This window comes from Mastigoproctus giganteus, chromosome 3 (assembly GCF_048544385.1).
Source record: "Mastigoproctus giganteus isolate SK-2022 chromosome 3, ASM4854438v1, whole genome shotgun sequence".
In the NCBI taxonomy this organism is placed as follows: domain Eukaryota; kingdom Metazoa; phylum Arthropoda; class Arachnida; order Uropygi; family Thelyphonidae; genus Mastigoproctus; species Mastigoproctus giganteus.
The window spans coordinates 70,239,102-70,261,309 of NC_143577.1; the positions used below are offsets into that span (position 1 = coordinate 70,239,102).

The 22,208-nt window shown below is 38.2% G+C and overlaps 1 protein-coding gene across 2 annotated transcripts in view; it reads left to right on the top strand.

Moving 5' to 3' along the window:
* Nucleotides 1–22,208, top strand: part of Usp12-46 (Ubiquitin-specific protease 12/46) — a 164,538-nt gene that overhangs the window by 15,581 nt on the left and 126,749 nt on the right. The window lies entirely within an intron of this gene.

Sequence of the window (22,208 nt, forward strand, 5' to 3'; positions counted from 1 at the left end):
AGTGCAGTAGCACACGCTCTTTGAGTAGACCGGGGTTCAAGCCCCTTACTGCTGAATACGGTCGATCTGCCAACCCGCACTGGACCAGCGTGGCAGATTATGGTCCATTTTCCTCAGCATGAATTGTTGAGGAGGCTTCCATCCTGCAGTGGGTTGATAATGGCTGAACTTTACTTTTACTTTTTTATGCTGCGGTGGCAGCAACTCTATTGTCTCACATGGAACACCTCAGGTAGTCAGTGGCAACGTGCAACAGTGTTCGGTATTCTTAATTCCATCCTGACGAGACAATGTGATAGCTTTTCAAACTTTTCATTTCACAATTTATTTTTTGCCTTTTAAATATGACTGAAAATATATTTGCATCTTGGCTAGAAATCACTGCCAACAACATGCATTCTGTTTGGCAGCATGTTTTGCCCCATTTGGTAAATTATTTCACTGGTTTTGAATCGCAAGTTCAGCTGAGGACATTATGAAGATTGGAAAATATTTGGGATTCGAAACTTTGGACGCTGCCAATGTATGTGAATGCACTGACTCACATGCAAATGACTTAGATGATGCCACTCTCCTTGAAATTGACGAGCAAACTACATATGAAGAAGAGGAAAATGATTCTGAAGTGGCACCAAAAGAATTTTCAACAGAAGAATTGGAGAAAGTTTTTCAGGGGGTTGACATGGCCTGCAAGGCGATTATAAATGCAGATCCGAATGTTGAACGTAGCATCAAGATATGGAAAATTTTACAAGATGGGATTCAATGCTACAAAGACTTGTACGCCGAGAAAAAGAAGAGACAACTTCACCAGACTTCATTATTGAAATACCTAAATAAACAAAGCTTTTTTTCATCTTTCATGATGTTACCTTTTCATTAATAAAATTTTTGCATTATTTTTTATTTCAGATCCTTTTAATAGGCTATCAAGTGGAAATTGTTTATAGATTTATTATAATTTGTTTATAGACTGTTTTTCTGGTACGCATTCAATTAATTATACCTCGATTGGCATGGTTTCGCATAACACAGAACAGTTTCGTTACCAATTATCAGTGCTATGTGGGGTATTTCTGTATATATAATTATGATAAGAAAGGTAAAATATAAATACTATGGAAGATATTAAATATTTAATACTAAATTTATACAAAACTTCAAAATAAAATCTTAAAATTTTTTTTTTTAATGAGAAACTTGAGCTTTCTTCTGTGAACATAACATTTTTATATCAGGTTTTATTCTTGAAATGGTTACTCGTAACTCCTGATCCAGACTTTTTAATGATGATCTCTTTGAATTCTTGATAGTCACCATCAACGAGAAACTGTTCGCACAAATAGGTGGTAGCAAATGGAAGAAGAGTGTCAACTGCTTTTCCTCTGATTGAAGGAAACTCTTTTCTTGCCATTAATCAAAATTCGGATAACTCGATTTCTTTAAATTGTACTTGAAGGTTGCGATCATTCCTTAAATCTAACAGACCTTCTTTTTCTTTCATTGATAAATGTAATGCTGAAATTTCTAGGGATAATGCGAATGGAATTCGAATCCACTCAAAATTTTTTACATCAAGTATTTCAAAATAGTGATTTTACCTCAAGCAAACACAAATGTTGCTCTACTAATCCCAAATAATTATTCTTTAGGATTTAAATTATAACACCAATTATAAACATCATTAGTGATCTGTTTTTAACCTCATTTTTCGAAAGTTGAATTTTTTCTTTGAATCCATAAACTTTGTCCGTACCCATTAGTATGTTTTCATGTGATCTCTACAATTTTCGATTTAGCTCATTCAGGTGCTCAGAAATATTAGTTAAGTAAGCTAGTTTTTGGAGCCAATAACTATCCTTCATTAATCTGCAAAGTAAGAATTATTCACAAAAAAAGTTTTCAACTCATCTCTTAGCTCAAACTCATGATAAAACTCTTCCTTTTGGACAGCTAACTTACTTCAGTGTGAAATATCAGAGAGGGGTATTCCGATCCCATTTCTTCATGCAAAGCTGAAAACAGATGTAACTTTAATAGCTTGGTTGTTGTTGTTGTTTGTTTGATTTATGTGCAAGGGTTACTAAGGCCATAATGCACCTATTACAATCTTATTTGGTACATGATTGTTATATTAAAAAAGAGGATTCAGATCAGATGATGTTTGTTTATCGTTCTCAGGAAGGTAAAAACATCATTAATATCTTGTCAGTCTCTGAGAATCTTCTGTAAGGTAAATTTATTAGAGGAATATAGATGTGAAGAGAAAGTTGTTTGTCGTTCTCTCAAGTATAATGGGCATTCAGTGATGAAATGGTTTACTGCGAGTTGAGTTTGACAGTTGCTGCATAGTGGGGGATCATCTTGAGTGAGTAAAAACTGAGTTAGGTGGGTATGTCCTCTTTGCAATTTGGCAAGTACTACTTCTTCCTTTCTATTGCCTCTTAGGCTTGATAGCCACTGCTTGTGATCATTTTTAATCTGGAAGAGCTTATTGCTTTTTTTCCCCTGCCAAATGGATAGCCAATTTTTTTAACAGTGCTATGTACGATGTGTTTGAAATCTGTGTAAGGTACCTGAATGTCTGATGTTATGTGACTGGCATTCTTGGCAGCAAAATCCGCTTGTTTGTTTCCTACGATTCCAGAATACCCAGGGATCCAACAGAAAATTATTTTTTGCCTGTTTGCAAGAAGCTGTACTAACTTGATTCGAATTTGTTGTAGTAACGGATGACTGGAAGAAAGTTTACACTGAAGAGCAGATACCGCGCTTAAGGAATTAGTGTAGATCATCGAATGGTTTGAGGATATAAAGACTGTTTTACATTCTCTAGAGCCATTAGGGTAGCATACAGTTCTGCTGTGTAAATGCCGCACTCCAAAGGGAGCTGCTGGGATATTGTAATGTTTGGTAGAACTGCAGCTGTGCCAACTGTGCCATATGTCTTGGAACCATCAGTGTAAATTTGGGTAAAACTAGAGAACTGAAAAGAGTGAGTTGCATGGATCTGCTGTATACTGAATTTTGGAAGTGCGTTCTTTCCCCATAGTTGGAAATGTTGGTCAACATTGGCCAAGGGTATTTGCCATGGTGGTGTAGCCTTGGTGATATCTAGAATTATGTTATTCATATTTAGTCCCCAGCACATAGTTAAGCTTTGTAATCTAATGCCACATGGTTTATTCTGCAAAGGTTTATTTCGGTACAAATTATACCATTTTGGGGTGAATAGATACTGCCTTATAGGATGATGTGGGAAACTTCTGATTTTAGCTGCATAGCTTAATAGGAGAGCATGCCGACGAATCAATAGAGGTGGTTCGTGTGCTTCGTTATAGAGACTCTGAACTGGCGATGTACGAAAAGCTCCCAGTGCAATTCAGAGAGCATTGTGATGTACTGGGTCGAGCCATTTTAATGCACTTTCCCTAGCTGAGGCATGTGAAGGAGACCCATAGTCTAGTCTGGATCTTAAGAGCGAGCGGTATAAGTGTAGGCATGTACCGATCTGCACCCCATGACATAGCAGAAATTGCCCTGAGGAGATTCAGCTTCTTAAGACAGCTTGTACAAATATGCGTAATATGCTCTAAGAAGCTAAGTTTTTTTATCCAGAATTAGTCGCAAGAAAGCTGATACTCTGTTGAAAAGTAATTGGATGAGAGTCAAGATGTAAATCTGGATCAGGATGTAAATTCCATTTATGGCAAAAATGAATTGCTGTTGTTTTTTGTTTTGAAACTCGATATCCATTATTTTTTGCCCACTGAAGAAGCTTGTTAATTGTGTCTTGAAGCTGCCTTTCAATGAAATGCATGGTTTGTGAGTGACGTGAGATTGCCAAATCGTTGGCATACAGATATGTTTCAACTGTGTTGGGAATACATTTGTAATTGAATTAATCCTGATGGAGAAGAGCGTGGTACTAAGCACAGAACCCTGGGGGACCCCTTCTTCTTGCACAAATGTTTGCGAGAGGGCAGAGTGAAATCGTACCTGAAAGGACCTATTGCTCAAAAAAGTTCCAGATAAAATTTGGAAGATGATCTTGAAGACTGGATTCAAAGAGATCGTGAAGAATCCCATATCGTCAGGCTGTACCAAAAGCTTTTTCGATGTCAAGACATATCATCACTAGGTGTTCATTCCTGAGAAAAGCATTTTGAATGTTTCCTTCAGCTTTGACCATAAGGTCAAGTGTTGATCTAGTTCTCCAAAATCCATATTGAGTTTGGCTTAGAATGTTTTCAGTCTCTAGGAACCATGTCAACCTGGCATTAATTATTTTTTCTAATATTTTTCCTGTGCAACTAGTTAAAGCTATTGGTCGGTAATTTGCTGAATCTGAATGGTCCTTTTCCTGGTTTTGGGTAACCTAATACAATAGAATGACACCAGCTGGTAGGGTAGTAATCTTCATCAAAGATTCTATTATACAGTTTTAGCAGAGCAGAATGGGATTCTTCATTCAAATGATATATGATGGCATAGTAAACTCCATCAAGGCCAGCAGCACTATTATTGGATCTTGCAAGTGCACTGCGTAACTCTGTCATGGTAAGGGGTACATTATATGGAAGCTGTCGTGAAGTATTGAAATTGGGATTATATTTTTCTGCTTGTACTTTATGTGACTGAAAGTTTGGCTCAAATGTGGTTACAGCTGAGAGAGTTTCAAATGTTTCACCTAATGTATTTGCAATTTCAAGAGGATTGCAGATTTCTTTTCCTTTTAGAAGTATTATCGGAGTGGTTATAGGAGGATATTTTCCATTAATTCTTCCATCTTTAGTCCAAACAGTTCTGATATTTGTGGTTCTGTTTATAGTGGAGGCATATCTGGACCATGTCTCTTTTTTGCTTATTCATTGCATATGACGAGCTTTAGCTCTAGCTTTCTTGAACTGTATGAGATTAGCTGGGGTTGGGTACTTACGAAATAAGTTCCGGTATCTATTTTTCTCTTTTTTGGCTTGCTACAGGCTTCATTCCACCATATTTTTTGGGTGTCAGTGGGTTTTCAGGGATGATCTGGGTATGCTGGCTTCTGCAGCTGCTATTATTTGCTGAGTTATGTAAGTTACGGCAGAGTCAATGGTGAGAGTCTCAGTGGTCTGAATATCTAGATGTGCCAGTTTTTGATATTTCTTTCAGTTAGCTTTGTTGAATTTCCAAATGGTTTTTATTTCAGTTTGAGGAGGAGGAGAGTTAGTCGATATGTGCATATTACTGGAAAGTGATTGCTATTACGAAGGCTATCAATGACCGTTCAATCAATAAGCGGAAAGACGTTTGGCGAGCATATTGAAAGATCAATTGCAGAAGTTGACCTTAAGGAAAGATGCACTTGTGTGTGAGTCCCATTGTTTAATAATGTTAAGTTGTGCCTTTCAAGAAATTTTTCAATTAACCTGACCTCTCTTATCATGGTGCGAGGAATCCCATGAGGGGTGATGCCCATTCCAGTCACCCAAGATACAGAAAGGTGGTGGCAGCTGGGTAACTAAGTCATCAAAATCTGCTAAAGTGTATGAATAATTGGGTAAAAGGTATAAGGAAACAACTGTTACCGCTATCTCAACCATAACTCTAGCAGTAATCGCTTCTAAAGTTGTTTGCAGTGGCACACATCTGAAAGGAGTTCTGGAGTTTACTAGCAATGCAACACCTCCATGTGCTGTATTAGAGTCGTTCCTATCCTTTCTAAGCATTAAATGATGATGTTTTATGCTCATAGATATTTAGGTTTAGGTTTGTTTTCTATAGACAAAGAATAGCAGGTTTATATCTGTAATTTAGTCATAAACATCATCTAAGTTAGCTTGGAGTCCGCGAAATTCCATTGAATGATTCTGTGCATTATTGAGGATTATCGGGTGTGTCTGCTTGCTTTTGGGATGTGGTTTGTTTGCACCTGTCTAGTCTTGTTTTTTCCCTTTTTGGGAAAGTTGGTCTGGTGACGTCCATGCTCTCCTCTTCTGCATGAATTTCCAGAAGTGGTTCAACTCGGTGTGAATTTTTATCTATGTCTATGGTATCAGTACTTGATTTTTGATTATTTCTTTCAGAGCTTCTTTGATTAACTGGCTGTTGTACAGCATTTTTATCTGTCAATTGTGTATTTACCGAATGAATTGATTGCTGTTGGGTAGGCTGTTCTTTTAGTGTAGAGAGGACCGACCTTGCCCAATCAGAAATTGAGATACTTGACGGAACTGAACAATCTGTTTGTACTGTTATGGATCGTTGCTTTTTTTAACAAACGATGAATAAGATGGCAATTTATTAAAAATTGAAAAATGTCTTTTTGCTTCTTGGTATGGCACCTTGTGTTCCACTTTGTACTTTTGTATATTCTTTTCTGTCTGCCACTGGATGCACTCCTTTGAAAATGCTGACTGATTTCCCTTACAGTTTGGGCAACATTGCATTTCAGTGGTGCAGTCTGTATGAACATGCTCTTTTGAATCACAGGAGGCACAGGTGGTTACACCTCTGCAGACTGCTTTTGAGTGTCCAAATTTTTGGCATTTAAAACGCAGGACTGGGTTTGGAATGTAAGGTCGAATTTTGCACCTTAAATATCCAGCAGGCGCCTCCGTAGCCAGGTGGGAAGGAGCAGCAGTGCGTAGCACACGCTTCTTAATTAGACTGGGGTTCGAGCCCGTCACCACCAAATATGGAGGATACGGAAAGGTAAGGGGATGACCACCGCATATTACCGGAGCAATATGGCCTTAGTTGCTAATGTTCCTAAAAACCAAATAACAACAACAAATATCCAGCTTTAACAGTTGGTGGTAGAATCGGTGTTTTAAATGTAAGAATGATTGTTTGGGTAGGAGTAAAAACCCCAACTTTCTTAATGACTATCCTTTTGGCATTTATTACATTTGATCACCTAATTCTTGAACGATCTCCTCCTCAGATACGTTAAGGAGATGATACTTGGCTATTACCCCTTTAGAGGAGTTTAAGGTGGCATGCGGGATAACCTTTGTGAGAATTCCACCAAAAGTCAATGTTTTTAATAGTCTTTCCAAGTGCTTATTCTCACTCATCCCCACTAGGTCTCCAGATTTTAATTTCTGAATCTGTTTTGGAGGGCCCTCCACATTTTCAAGACATTTCTGTATTAGAAATGGGGAGGCTTACTCAAAGGACGATCAGTCAACGAATGCAGTATCAGAAAAAGAGGAACAGGGTTTTCTGCGGCAGATATAAAAAAAACATAAAATGAAGCTGAATATTTGGAAACAAGCAAATAGTGGTAAAGGTGGAGAGTTTATTATTATTAGTTATACGGTGCAAGGAAACCTGAAGCTTTTGCTGCACCAGCCAAAAAAAAAAATTTCTGAATTACCCTGTGTGTGAGAGAGAGAACAAAAGTCAAAAGCAGAAGGGAATCACCAAGAAAGAGAAGAATGATGATATTCAGCTTAGGACCCCGGTGCCAAGCCCATACTCACTAGATATGAGCCCCTGGGATGGAATGAGAAATAAAGTATAAGAATAATTCCACTGGCACAATCCAAGAAAACATTAGCATTAGTAGTGGAAAATAATGCAAGAAAGTAAGCTTATACAGCATCAGCCAAGAAAAAAAAAAGAAGAAACTGACCTTCCCTTTTCACCTATTCATTCCCTCTGATAGCCTGTCTAGTTCTTCCTTGAATTCATTCAAACTGTCAACTTCCACAACAACAACAGTTGGAAGTTTTTTCCAGCAATCAACCACCCACTTTTTCTGCACATTTATTCTGCAGCTGTCCGTTCTAAATTTGAATTTGTCCACCCCCATGTGTGTAGTCTGAGCAAGAGGAAGAATACCATCAGCAGTGAGCTTGCTCAATCCATTCAAAGCCTCAAACACTTCATTCAGATCACCTTGCAGGTGCCTAGTCTCCAGATGCTGCAATTTGCAGAACTAAAGTTTTTCTTGGTAATAGCACCCCTTTGTTCCCCTCACTGATCTTATTGCCCTTCTCTGTACTAATGCCAGCAGCTCTACATCCTTCCTAAAGTGGGGCCTCAAGAAATGTATGAAGTACTCAAGATGTAGCCTGACCATTGCCTTATACAATAGGATAATCACCTCCTCCCTTCTAGAAAAATTTCTGTATATCATTGACAAAACCCATGAACTTCACATCCAACTGCACAATTACCCCGGGTATTTTTCATTTTCCACTAACTTGAGTGTAGTACTACACAGTTGGTATGTTACTCTGGTATTACTACTATGCATATGGAGTACTTTGCATTTGTCAATGTTAAATTTTAATGGCCATTTCTCAGCCCATTTGCCTAACTTTTCTAGATGATATGCCTTCATCAATATCATTGATAAATATAGAAAACAATAATGGGCTCAACACTGAACCCTGGGGACTCCACTAATAACATTAGTCCATGAAGAGCAGTGTCCAATGATTACCACACCCTGTCTTATCCCACTCAACTTTATCCATAGCAGCAACTTGTCAGATGGTATGAAATGGCAATTCCACTGTGTTTGCGCGTGATGTGCAGACCGAAGCAGCATGTTGTTTCTTGCGTAAATCAAGAGTACACCTTGTTGACCCTTGATAAGATGAATTGCACTGACCACAAAAATATTGTATGCGAGATCATTTACTTGTATTAAGAGAGAAAGAAGAACTGTGTGATTTCTTAATATATTATGGAGCTTCTGCATAGGCCTGGCTACAATTTTGAATTATGTATCTTTAAAGAGTCTATTAGGTTCCTGTACCCTTTTTGACGTACAAAATAGAAATAAAGTATTTTTTATTGGTTTCATTAATTGGTATCATATTTTGTGACTTATTTTTAGCTTGTAATCTGATTTGATTTATAATTGGAAGTGGATAGCCCCTATTTAAAAACCTATTGGTTGTATATCAATTTGTAAATCTAAGGTGGGTTCAGAAGTAGAATTTGTGAGCATTAAGGAACTGTTTAATATTATGGACCTTTTATGAGTAAACTGATGATAACTTCTGTAGTGCAGGAACATCCCCATATTTGTAGGTTTTCAGTAAATGCTAAATTGTATTTTTTTCTGTATCTTGTGTAAGAGTGAAATTTAAGAAATTTAGAGCTTTTGTTTCTATATGTTCTCCCTCCAATATAAAATGTAGTCTTGTATGAATGTTGTTAAATGTCTGTAGAATGTCCTGAGTAGTGTCATAATCTGTTATAACGAGTACTCATATCTCGATACAATATTTGTTGTGCTCAGTGCGAGTCAACATATCAAGGGTTGACTTAGTGTACTCTTGATTTACGCATGAAACAACACTTTGATTTGATCCGCACATCGCACACAAATTCATTGGAATTGGCATTTCATGTCGTCGATGAAGGCCATGTATTCCTATTTAATGAAACGGAAATCTTAAACATACAACATAATTACTTAAAATTATTGATCGCTGAGACTCTTGAAATGAAACTTCACTAAAATTCTATCAACGTGCGCTGTCCTTACCTAATTTCGGATTTCTTTCTCTTTTTTACGCATGTGCCAATACAAATAATCTCTCCATTTAAGAACTTAACACACATACACACTTCGTGTTATTTCCGTCCTGTGATCAAGATAGTCGAAAAGTGCTGTCTGCTTAAGGAGGAAAATACAGTGAATTACATTTAATTCGTAGGTCAATATGTTTATCCAAATTTTATAATCGTGATTTTAAATTATTTATTCTCATATACGGTTTTCTGATTTTAACTATTTTAATTATTCTGACAATGTCTTCTCACACTCATGGTTTTTCCTGAGTTAGTTTGATGTGTTTTGGGGTCAGGTTGGGGCTTTCGAGTTTTGTGCATCAGATTGGTCATGTCTCTGTGAGTGAGAGAATTCATTAAAATAATTTTATCTATTTATTTTATTCATTTACATTTGGAGAGCATCGACTGGAAGCATTCTACGCAAAAGATTGAGGTAATCTCTTACCCTTTTAATTACATTGTTACAACATAGAAGTTATTGAGCCTGGTAGCTCTGTATTTTTTTACAAATCTTATTCGAATATCTTTTCTCATTGACTTTCCCATTAATTTCACTCTCCCTCCGTATAATACACCGACATAAAATACGCATAATTAATATTCAGTATGAGAGATTTTTTGTACAATATGGTGCAAAATTACATTAAAGTGACATTAAGATATTCTGCACAAAAATAAATTTTTTTACTGAAATATTGCCTCCTTGAAAATATCACTCCAAATTTCGCTAAGGTTAATTTTAATCGTATGATCCCAGGCATTAAACAACTTGCTTTTGACATGTTGCGCTGTATTATTAAACTCGCTTTAAATTCTTTAAATTCGTGATGAAGAGAAGTTATCATTTCCAGGTTACCATACTTTGCGACAAAAATATTTACATTCAGACGATCGGCCCATTTTGAAAACCTTTATAGATTTGAGGTGAAAAGCATCATTAGCCACTGAAATAAAAAAATAGGCACTCAAATAAATTAAACGCATTATTAACAGTTTTAAATCAGGCTCAAATAAACATTACTGAAAACCCCTTGTACAGATGCAATATACCCACTAACAACTATGCAGAAGTAACCATATCTCAAACAGATACGGGTACTTCTACATATAAAGAGAATGGGACTACACATAACACAAATCTAGCTTATGTACCCTTTTCTTCCTCACATGACACACATAAGGAGTCGACATATAAACAAGTTATTAATCTATTTTCACACGTTATCAGAGGATCAGATATAGCTCCTGTCGAAGGGACTGAATTTTAATTTATCCCCATGTAAACTTCCTAAGAAACAATTTGTGATAGATTTTGAGTTTAGTATCTGCAACATTCCACAAAAAGACTTATTGATCCAATAAGTCACTTAAGTAGTTAATAACCCCAAAAATCTTCGGTTACCCAGATTGAATAAGAGTGAAGTTATAGCATTATGCAATCTTAGGAGAAACAGAGATATTGTCATCCAAAGGGCAGACAAAGGGGACACGGTAGTTATTCTAAATAAATCGGACTATATTAACAAATTGGACTCTATTATATCGGACAGTTCAACTTACATGGAGATATACCCATCTATATTTACGAATTTAGTAAATCAATACAACAAAACACTAACTTCATACCGTAAGAGTGATTTTATTTCTATGGCTCAATTAAAAGAGCTGAAAGCTAGGACTTGTAACATATTCGGACAAGTTAAACTCCATAAACCCGGTTTTCCCATATGCCCAATTGTTTCCTAAAAAATTTCCGCATTTTCACACTTAGCTACACACATCTATAACATCATAAAACCTTTTAGACAATCGATAAAATTCGGTATAAAAAACTATGACAGTCTATTTAACAATCTTAAAGTTGTCAAGCTTTGCGGTAATGATAAATTATTATTGTTAATGTCACTTCCCTGTACACCAATGTAAATGTAGACTATGCTATTGATATAGTTTGGGAATTGTTAAACGACGATACCACCGCAATTAATCACTCTAATTTACCTAAAAAAGAAATTTTCCATTTAATCAAGCTTCTACTTGAAGCTAATTATTTTGCTTTTAAGGACACGATATACAAGCAGATTTTCAGATGACCTATGGGTTTGAGCCTGAGCGGCCTAATAGCAAAGATCTATCTTGCTAATATCAAACACGTACATTTAACACGGTTCCTCCCCCATGTATTAATTACTATGGGAGATACCTTGACGATGTAATCGCTATAACAGATTATGACACCACTCAGGACATGCTACAGAAATTGAACAACATTCCTATGAGACTTCATTTTACATTGGAGTAAGAGCATATGGAAACAAAAGTTCTAAATTTTTTAAATTTCACTCTTACACGAGAAAAGCAAAAAATACAATTTAGCATCTGCCGAAAACCCACCAATACGGGGATGTTCTTGCACTACAGAAGTTATCATCCATTTACTTATAAAAGGTCCATAATATTTAACGAGTTCCTTAACTCTCACAAATATTCTACTTCTGATCCCACCTTAGATTTAGAAATTGATATACTAACCAATAGGTTTTTAAATAGGGGCTATCCACTTTCCATTATAAATCAAATCAGATTACAAGCTAAAAATAAGTCAGAAAATATGATACCTACTAATGAAACCAATAAAAAATACTTTATTTCTATTCTGTACATCTAACAATGGTATAGGCAACTCAGTAAACTCTTTAAAGATACATAATTCAAAATTTTAGCCAGGTATGCAGAAGCTTCATAATATATTAAGAAATCACAGTTCTTTCTTCTCTCTCGATACAACCCCAGGAGCTCACATCTGGTGAGTATGGGTTTGGCAAACCCAGGGTCCTGAGTTTGATATCATCATTCTTCTCTTTCTTGGTGATTCCTCTCTCTCTCTCTCTCTCTCTCTCTCTCTCTCTCTCTCTCTCTCTCTCTCTCTCTCTCTCTCTCTCTCTCTCTCAGGGTAACTTGGGAATTTTTTTTTTTTTTTTGGCTGGTGCAGCATAAGCGTCAGGCTTCCTTGCCCCATATGTCTAATAATAATAATGATACAAGTAAATGATCTTGTATACAATATTTGTTGTGGTCAGTGCGATTCGTCATATCAAGGGTCGACTCGGTGTATTCTTGATTTACGCATGAAACAACACGCTGCTTCAGTCTCACATCACGCACAAACGCATAGGAATTGGCATTTCATACTGTCAGTGAAGGCCACGTATTCCTACTTAATGAAGTGGAAATTTTAAACATACAACATAATTACTTAAAATTATTGATCGCTGAGATCCTTGAAATGAAACTTCACTCAAATTTTATCAATGTGCGGCATCCTTATCTAATTTTGGATTTCTGGTGTTTTTCACACATGTGCCAATACAAATAATCTCTTCATTTAAGAACTCACTCACTCACTAACTCTCTCTCTCTCTCTCTCTCTCTCACACACACACACACACACACACACACACACACACACACACACACACACACTCTCTCTCTCTCTCTCTCTCTCTCTCTCTCACACACACACACACACTCTCTCTCTCTCTCTCTCTCTCTCTCTCTCTCTCTCTCTCTCTCTCTCTCTCTCTCTCTCTCTCTCTCTCTCTCTCTCTCTCTCCCCCCGTCCTGTGCATATTTGTCCAAGACGAATAGTCAAAGCATTGTCTGCTTAAGGAGGAAAATACAGTGAATTTCATTTAATTTGTAGGTCAATATGTTTGTCCAAATTTTATAATCATGATTTTAAATTATTTATTCACTTATACGGTTTTCTGATTTTAACTATTGTAATTATTTTAATTATTCTGACAGAATGATTAAAATAATTTCTTCTCGCACTTATGGTTTTTCCTGAGTTGGTTTGATTTCAGGGTCGGGTTGGGGCTCTTGGCTTTCGATTTCGTTGTGTCAATCGGTCATGTCTCTATGAGTGAGAGAATTCATTAAAATCATTTTATCCTTTATTTTATTTTATTTGTTTACATTTGGAGAGCATCGACTGGAAGCATTCTATGCAAAAAATTGAGGTAATCTCTTATTCTTTTAAATGTAGTACTTCACAGTGAAGGTGATACTGCTGAATGTTTATTTACTTCGTTTATCGTCGAGTTCTGCTGATTATGCAGACTCTTGTTCAGAAACATATTTGCTGACAGGTGAAATAGTAAAAAAAATATGGTTATGGAAGAGCAAAAACTGCCGGCACTGTTTGAAATCATGCAGAGAAGGAAGTAGTAGTAGTAATAATGACTTTGAGAAATCTGTTATTTTTGATTGCTACAGATAACAGTAATCAAAATGATTCCAAGCTATATTACATTGTGGTGATCCTTCCTAACAAAAAAAAAAAAAATTGCAAATTTATAACTTGTGCTCAGTGCCAATGTTGGAAGGGATCTGTGAGCTACAATACTTGGAATCTTCATTTAGCCAACCTGAAAACAAGTCTTCCTTTAGAAAAAACTTTCTGGCACTTAGTGTTGGTAATTGTCTCTTTATGATAGACTAAAAACTGTAGTAGCAAGAGCATTGACAGAGGAGATGGGACAGTTGGCGGTGATAGGCTATTCTTGGAATTAGTAAAGGCATATGATGCAAGAATGCAATAGCATCAGCCAATAAAAAAAAAAAAAAACCTTCTCATTTCACCCATTCACTCGCTTCAGATGTTTGTCTGGTTCCACATTGAATCTATTTGGGCTATCCACTTCTACAACAGTGACAGATGGAGGTTTGTTCCGGCGATCGGCCGCCCGCTGGCTGGGGGCGGACTTCTGCGCATCTGTCCTGCAGCTGTCTTTCCTCAATTTGAGTTTGTGCCCTTTCGGGCAATTATTCTGAGCAGGAGGAAGGGTCCCGTCAGCATTATTGAGCGTGCTTAAACCATTCAAGGATTTGTGCGTCTCGGTCGGGTCACCTCGCAGGTGCCTAGTCTCCTGTAATTTGCAGGACTTGAGCCTTTCTTTGTGGGAGCAGCCCTTCGTTCCATTCACTAGTCTTGTTGCCCTTCTCTGCGCTCGCTCCGGCGGCTCTGCGTCCTTCCTGAAGTGGGGCCTCCGGACCTGTATCAGTGATCGAGGTGTGGCCTGACTGCTGCCTTGTGCAAGGGGATAGTCACCTCCTTATCCCTGCTGGAGAGGTTCCTGTATATCATTGGCAGGACACTGTGGGCTGCTCTTGCAGGCCGTCTAAACTGCACAGAAAACTTCATAGACTGCAGCAATAATTCAGACACAGCATGGGTTTGTTAAGGGAAAGTCTTGTCTGACAAATTTGATAGGATATTATGATGTGGTTACAAAGGAACTGGATGCACAAAATAATTTTGATATCATATATTTGGATTTCAGGAAAGCTTTTGACATTGTTGCGCATGGAAGACTATTGTACAAATTGGAGCAGAATGGTATTAAGGGTAAGTTGCTACAATGGATAAAAGGATGGTTGAGTGGGAGAAGACAGAGTGGTAATTAATGGGTGCTGCTCTTTGTGGACTAATGTTATTAGTGGAGTCTCACAGGGTTTGGTGTTGGGTCCTCTGTTGTTTTGTATATTTATCAATGATATTGATGAGGGTATATCGGGCTTAGTGTCGGGGTTTGCGGATGATGCAGGGGTTGGCAGGGTTGTTAATGACAGTGGTGGCGGTGTGCTGCTGCAGCAGGATCTGGATAATTTGGGCGGATGGGCTGGGAGGTGGCAACTGAAGTTTGGCCTTGACAAATGCGAAGTACTGCATATGGGTGGAAGTAACCCCAGAGAAACGTACCAACTGTGGGTACTACACTTAAGGTGGTAGAAAATGAAAAAGACCTGAAAATAATTGTGCAGTCATATATGGGGTTTTCTGAGCGGTGCGGAGGGGCTGCCAGGGCGGGTCGTGGGGTTTTGTCGGTGATATATAGGAGTTTTGCTGGCAGGGAGGGGGAGGTGATTGTCTCTCTGTTTGGGGCATTGGTCGGGCCGCACCTTGAGTGCTGCGTGCGGGTCTGGAGGTCTCGTTTTGGGAAGGATGTGGATTTGCTTGAGCGTGTGCGGGGGGGGGGGGGCAACGGGATCGGTGAGGGGAAGGAAGGGGTCTTCTTGCCAGGAGAGGCTTGAGTTCTGCAGATTGCAGTGGCTGGGGGCTGGGCACCAGTGGGTTGATCTGATTGGGGTGTGTAGGGCCTTGAATGGGTTGAGCACGCTGGATTCTGATGGGATCCTTCCACTTGTTCGGATTAGGAACCTGGGGGGGCATGGATTCGGATTGGGGAGGGACGGATGTGGAGTGGATGTGCGGAGGTTTGCCTTTGGCCGGTGGGTGGTTGGTTGCTGGAGCCAGCTTCCATCTGTCATTGTGGAGGTTGATGGGTTGAATGGATTTAGGGAGGAACTGGACAGGCATTTGGAGGGAATGGTGTGTTTTTTTTTTTTTTTTTTTTTGGCTGATGCTGCATAAGCTCATACACTTGCTTTCTTGCATCGCATGCCACTACTACTACTACAAGCCAAGCAAGCTGATAATTCCAGGTATGTATGCTCACTCATACAGAAAGTCTGTTCATGTTCCACTCCTCTGGTTTGAATAATACAGTTTGATTGTTAATAACACATGAGGAGTTATTAAGGTTTGAAAATGCCAGAAGGTTATCAAATTGTAGCAGGGTGCTTAATGATTTTGTAATAACTGAGAGCAAAGTGGAGGTGAAATTGTTGAAGTTAAACATAAGAAAATCATTCTTCTTCTCTTTCTTGGTGATTCCTTTCTATTTCTGACTCCCTCTCTCTCTCACATACACACACAGGGGTAAATCAGGATTTTTTTTTTTTTTTTTTGGCTGGTGCAGCAAAAGCCTTAGGCTTCCTTGCACCATATGGCTAATAATAGTAATAATAATAGTAAAGGCATATGTTGCAAGAAAGCAAGCTTATACAGCATCAACCAAAAAAAAAAAAAAAAAACTCATCCATTCTACAACAACAGTGGAAGTTTGTTCCAGCAATCAACCACCCACTGACGAAAGGCAAACTTCCGCACATCTGTCTTACTACTGTCTTTGGTCAATTTGAATTTATGCCCTCTTAGGCGATTATTCTGAGCAAGAGGAAGAATCCCATCAGCATTGAGTATGCTCAAACCATTCAAGGCCTTATACACCTCAATCAGATCACCTTGCAGGTGCCTAGTCTCCAGACACTGTAATTTGCATAACTTAAGCCTCTCTTTGTAAGAGCAACCCTTTGTTCCATTCACCAACCTTGTTGCCCTTCTCTGTACGTGTTCCAGCAGCTCTACATCCTTCTTAAAATGAGGCCTCCAGACCTGTATACAGTACTCAGGGTGTGGCCTGACCATTTCCTTATACAAAGGGATAATCACCTCCTTATCCACTGTCAGTGTAGTACCACACAGTTGATACGTTACTCTGGGGTTACTGCTTCCCATATGCAGTACTTTACATTTGTTAATGTTAAACTTCATTTGCCACCTCTCAGCTCATCTGCTCAACTTTTATAGATCCTGTTGCAGCAGCGTACTGTCATTAGTGCCATTAACAACCCTCTGACCTTCGTATCATCTGCAAACTTGGATATTAAGCCTGATATACCATCACCAATCGAGGCTGACCGTGCTAGTCGGGTGGGTAAAGTGCCTGCCTGGCAACCCAAAGGTCGTGGGTTCGATTCCCGCCTCGGGCTTGGATCAATGTACTGCAAAAACCTTGGGAGGTGCATTATGGCAACAGAAGCCTTTGCACCAACAACTACCGAAAAAAAAAAAAAAAAAACCCCATCATCAATATCATTAATAAATACAGAAAACACATTTTTTTCTCTCGATGTTTAATAATACAAAGTTGAAATTACACACCAAGAAATAAGTGAACATGCATTACTTCTCCACAAAGTCTCCAGTTTTATTGATGCACTTGTCCCAACGATGAATCAGTTTATCAATACCAGTACTGAAGAAGTCCGTGCCCACTTGCAGTACCAACATTGCATCACCTGGTGAAATGCATTCCTGAAAGGTGTTTTTTCAGAGGGCTGAACAAATAGAAGTCTGAAGGCGCTACATCTGGACTGTAGGGGGGATGTGACAGAGTTTCCCAACGATTATGGCACAACCACTCACGAGTGGTGTGGCAGTGTGTGGAGTTGCATTGTCGTGCAACAAAATCATGCTGCTTGTCATGATTCGTTTGCATCGAATGTTGATTTTCAGTAAAGCTGTACATTGATTGTTGCTCCTTTGGCAATAAATCCACCAACAGAATGCCCTGGCTATCCCAGAACACTGTGGCCATGACTTTGTGGACACTGGGACCAGTTTTGAATTTTTTGTGCACAAGAGATTGTGGACTTTTTCAAGTTATGCAATCTTGTTTGTCCTCTGGGTAAAGTGATGAACCCATGTTTCGTCTGTTGGGACTATGCGACCAAGAAAATCCTCTCCTTCATTGCTGTATTGCAACATGTTCTCAAGACACATCCCTATGCATTTTGTTTTGTCTTCCTCTGACAATTGTCAGCGCAGCCAGCAGCAGCACACCTTTCAAAAGCCAATGATATCGTGAACAGTTGACTTACTTATGTTCACTATTTTTGCAATTTCACGCAGTTTCACTCGCCTGTTTTCAAGAACGATGCCCTTATGCATGAAATGTTGTCTTCTGTCTTGCTCGATTAAGGCCTGCCCACCTGATGTTTATCTTCAATGTCAGCATGGCCCACTTTAAATTTATTGCACCAAAAACACACCTGCTTCTTTGTCATCACCTTTTTGCCATACACAGCAACCAGTTCACGGTGAATGTCACTTGACGAAGACCCTTTTGCTTGCAAAAAGCGAATAACTTCACGAACACCTGTTTTGGACCACACTCTCTTGGTAGCCGCCATTTGGCAACTGGAATCTGCTATGAGGCGACAGTACCTCAACACTGCACTGGCGGTCTTTTTGAACATTATTAATGAGTCTATCTATCCACCACGTTTCATCTCATTCCCTTTCACCATTATTAAGAAAAAAAATGTGTTATCTTTCTTTTCAGAGTAACATACCAACTGTGTGGTACTGCACTCAGGGTAGTGGAAAATGAAAAATACCTCGGGTAATTGTGCAGTAGGATATGAAGTTCTCTGAACAATGTAGACAGGCTGTCAGGACAGCTCATGGGGTTTTGTCAATGATATACAGTAATACCCCGAAGTTACGCGATAGGTGGGTCCGACGAAAATCGCGTAAGTCGAATTCGCGTAAGTCGGGGTACAACTTTGCATATAAATACATATAAATTTTGTTTAATTGGGACCAAGGACTAACAAAAACACTAGTTTAGAAGAAAAATCTTAATAAAATTGCAGTTCTTTATACATATTAATACAAAATATGTATTAAAAAAACAAATGACTTACGTTAAAAAGTTATTTCGATGTCGATGGCTTCATAAAATCTAACAAATTCGTCTGACGACACAGCGCGTTCTTTTTTTCACGCAGAATTTCTTCGTAGCAAGCTAATAATTTTTTTTATTCCTTGCTTTGTAGCTATAACGCGTTCTTCGTTCCATGTGCTTTTCGCCGTTGCTTCATTTAGGCCTGTAGCACGTGCAATATCACATGGTCTTTCATTTCGCTCAAAGCGTTTCACAATTTCATATTTTTTCTCTATCGACAGAGGCGGACTGGCCATAAGCCTTACCGGGGAAACCCCAGTGGGCCAGTGTGATTTTGGCCATAAACCATAGTATGAGGCCACTATAAATTTTCCCGGGTAAGAATTTTTGACCCAGTCCGCCTCTGTTTATCGATAATTGCTTTTCTTTTTCTCTCTGAATCTGCAGTGTCTTCACCAGGACGCTTCCTTTTCACACCTTTTAATTAAGTATTTTACTCATTTTTAGGGAATAAAGCACAATTACAAAACGAGGAGGCACGCTTGATACGCATAAACAAAGCTGCGCGCATGTAGCAACTGAATAAACAACACCATAAAGGCAGAGATACGCTATTAACACCTCACATTTCTAGGGGTTACTACCATAAAACAATAAAAATCCAGTTGCGTTTCTGCTAGTGAAATCTGTTATAAACTGGTAGTAAACTCGATCTAATTGCATTTGCGATTATACCGATAGCTGGAATTGTGTTGGTTTTTACGTTATTATGGTGAAATGTGTTTCCCCTTCACTGATATAAAAAACATAAAAGCAGCAAAGTTGAATTTTGTTCATCTTTCGCTCTCATTCTCCGCCGTCGCACCGTATATCGATAACATATGAAAAACGACCTTGAAGATAGTGGGCGGCAGCGTTGCCAAACGAAAAAATCAAGAACCGCGTAACTCCGAGTTCGCGTAAGTCGGGGTAGCGTAAGTCGGGGTATTACTGTACAGGAATTTTTCTAGCAGGGATAAGGAGGTGATTATCCTATTGTATAAGGCAATGTCAGGCTACATCTTGAGTACTTCATACATTTCTTGAGGCCTCATTTTAGGAAGGATGTAGACATTGACAGCTCATCCATAAGCACTGCGACACCCCCCAGCTATTTAAATCTAGATATGAGTTATATGAAATTTTGTGAAGAACAATGCAGCGCAATGAATATTTTTATTAATAGGACCTGCATATAGCATGTGCATCCTCTATTTCCAGTAATCATTTCAATAATAAACGAATAAAAACACAAAATTATTTGAAGTTTAATTAACCATAGGCCTCACTGTGCACCAGGCAGTGACACATTTTGCATTCTAGTGAATAGCTGGTTGCCATTGGCAACCAGCATATTTGCAACTTGCCAATATACATTATTATAGGTGAAAGGAATCAAAGTCACTGTAAAGCGTGCAGTGCTGATTTTATCATTGACCATGATGGGTGTGTAGCCACAATGTCGGTGTCTTTTTGTTATTCGACTGAATTCCCATTAAGTAACTAAATAATATCATTGTTAAGTCAATACTCAACATTCAATAGTGTAATTATGTGATTACAGCTTAATTGCAAATTGAGCTTGAACTTGACAAGTTGAAGTTATATTATGAAGCGATGTGTAAGTAAAAAATTTCTATGACACATGATTTTGTGAAATTTGATTTGATCCTGGCTTCCATGCTTCCCCATGAAGTAAATTGCGTGACAGTGAATAAACTTCAGCAAGTTAGTTTTTCACAATTATCTCTCCAAGAAAAAATTCCTACACCAAAGATTCAAATTTTTCAGCGTCTTGTAACTTTCTATCTGATCAATTATTGCCAATATGAATTTAGCCAGTGTTGATCCATCAGTAATATCTTGGCTTATGTTACTTATCTTTGTACAAATTTGTTGGAAATGTTTGGTGAAACAAAGCAGCTGCTCTTGATGTTCTAATGCTTTTGATAATTTTTGGGTATAAAGTTCTTCTAAACAAGCTTTTGTCTTGTGGGTATTTTACTTTTATTTATTTGCAGTTACATTACCAGATTTCTCTCTCAATACTTATTGGAGTGATGGTAGATAGCTCTCGTTGTGCTTCTCAACTAATGCTGGTTTCCCTCAAGCTTCTGCTCTTTCTCCCACTCTTTTGCTCCTGTGTATTAATGGTCTTTTTCCACTGATCGGAAACCATGTCCCTAGTTTGTGGATGCGAGCACACTACATTCCACATTTTTCTTTGAGAAATCCTGCTCGTCACAACTTCTTGAATATTCACCACCAGTTCCTTAAATGATCATCGTTAGATAATCCTCCAGTGCAGCTAAGAAAACTTAGTTTCAGGTCCTTCTAAAATCTAGTCCTATCTTATTTCTCACAAAAATAAAGTCTGCTGCTTCCATGATTATTTTCAGTAAAATTCAAATTTCTAGATAAGATTGCATATCTTTATTGAAGATACTAACTTCTGTTGGACAACCACAAATACTGCTGCTTCTTCATCAAAAAACTAGGTGTTCTTTTTTGTTCTCACCACTGCTTTACTTCTAAATAGCTACCAACTTGGCAAATCTGAAATCTGCCTTTCTGTGAAGTATTTTTACCACATCTAGGTTGGTGCTGCCAAAATGTCTCTTAAGCTCATGTACTCTATCCAAAAGTGAGCAGCCAGGTTAATTATTGACCCATTTCTTAGAAACTCTCTCCACACTCTGTCATGGAGATGTTCACTTTCTGCTGTATGTGTTTTCTATAGATATTTCCTTGGGCTGCTCTTCTGAACTGGCATCTGCAATTCCCTCTCTTTTTTCCAAAGCACCTTGGTTAGTGAGCATCCATTTATTGTTTAACTCAGTGAACTAACTTTTTCTCTTCCCAGTTTACCTCTTCTGTTCTTTGGAACATTCCTTCACATATATTTCTTGAAATTACAATCTATAGATATTTAAGGGCAATGTGAAAGAAGTATTGGTTTAAAGAAAAAACACAGGACTGTGTAGAGGATCATATAAGGATTTTTACTAGGAACTGGGACTTTTATACAAACTGATTTTGGGTGAAGTTATTAACACTTGATGTTTTGGGAGCCACCTTGTTCCCTTCTGAAGCTAAAGAAATCTAGGGGAAGGCCTACTGGCTAGGACTGCTTGCTTAAGTGTTAATGTCCTGATTAAATGTTAGAAACAAAGGCAGTTGTAGTTCTATCTTATTTCTTGCAAAAAAGAAACTGCTGCTCCTTATGCTTATCTTTTTTAAGGACTATAGTCTGCCTCTCTAAGAACT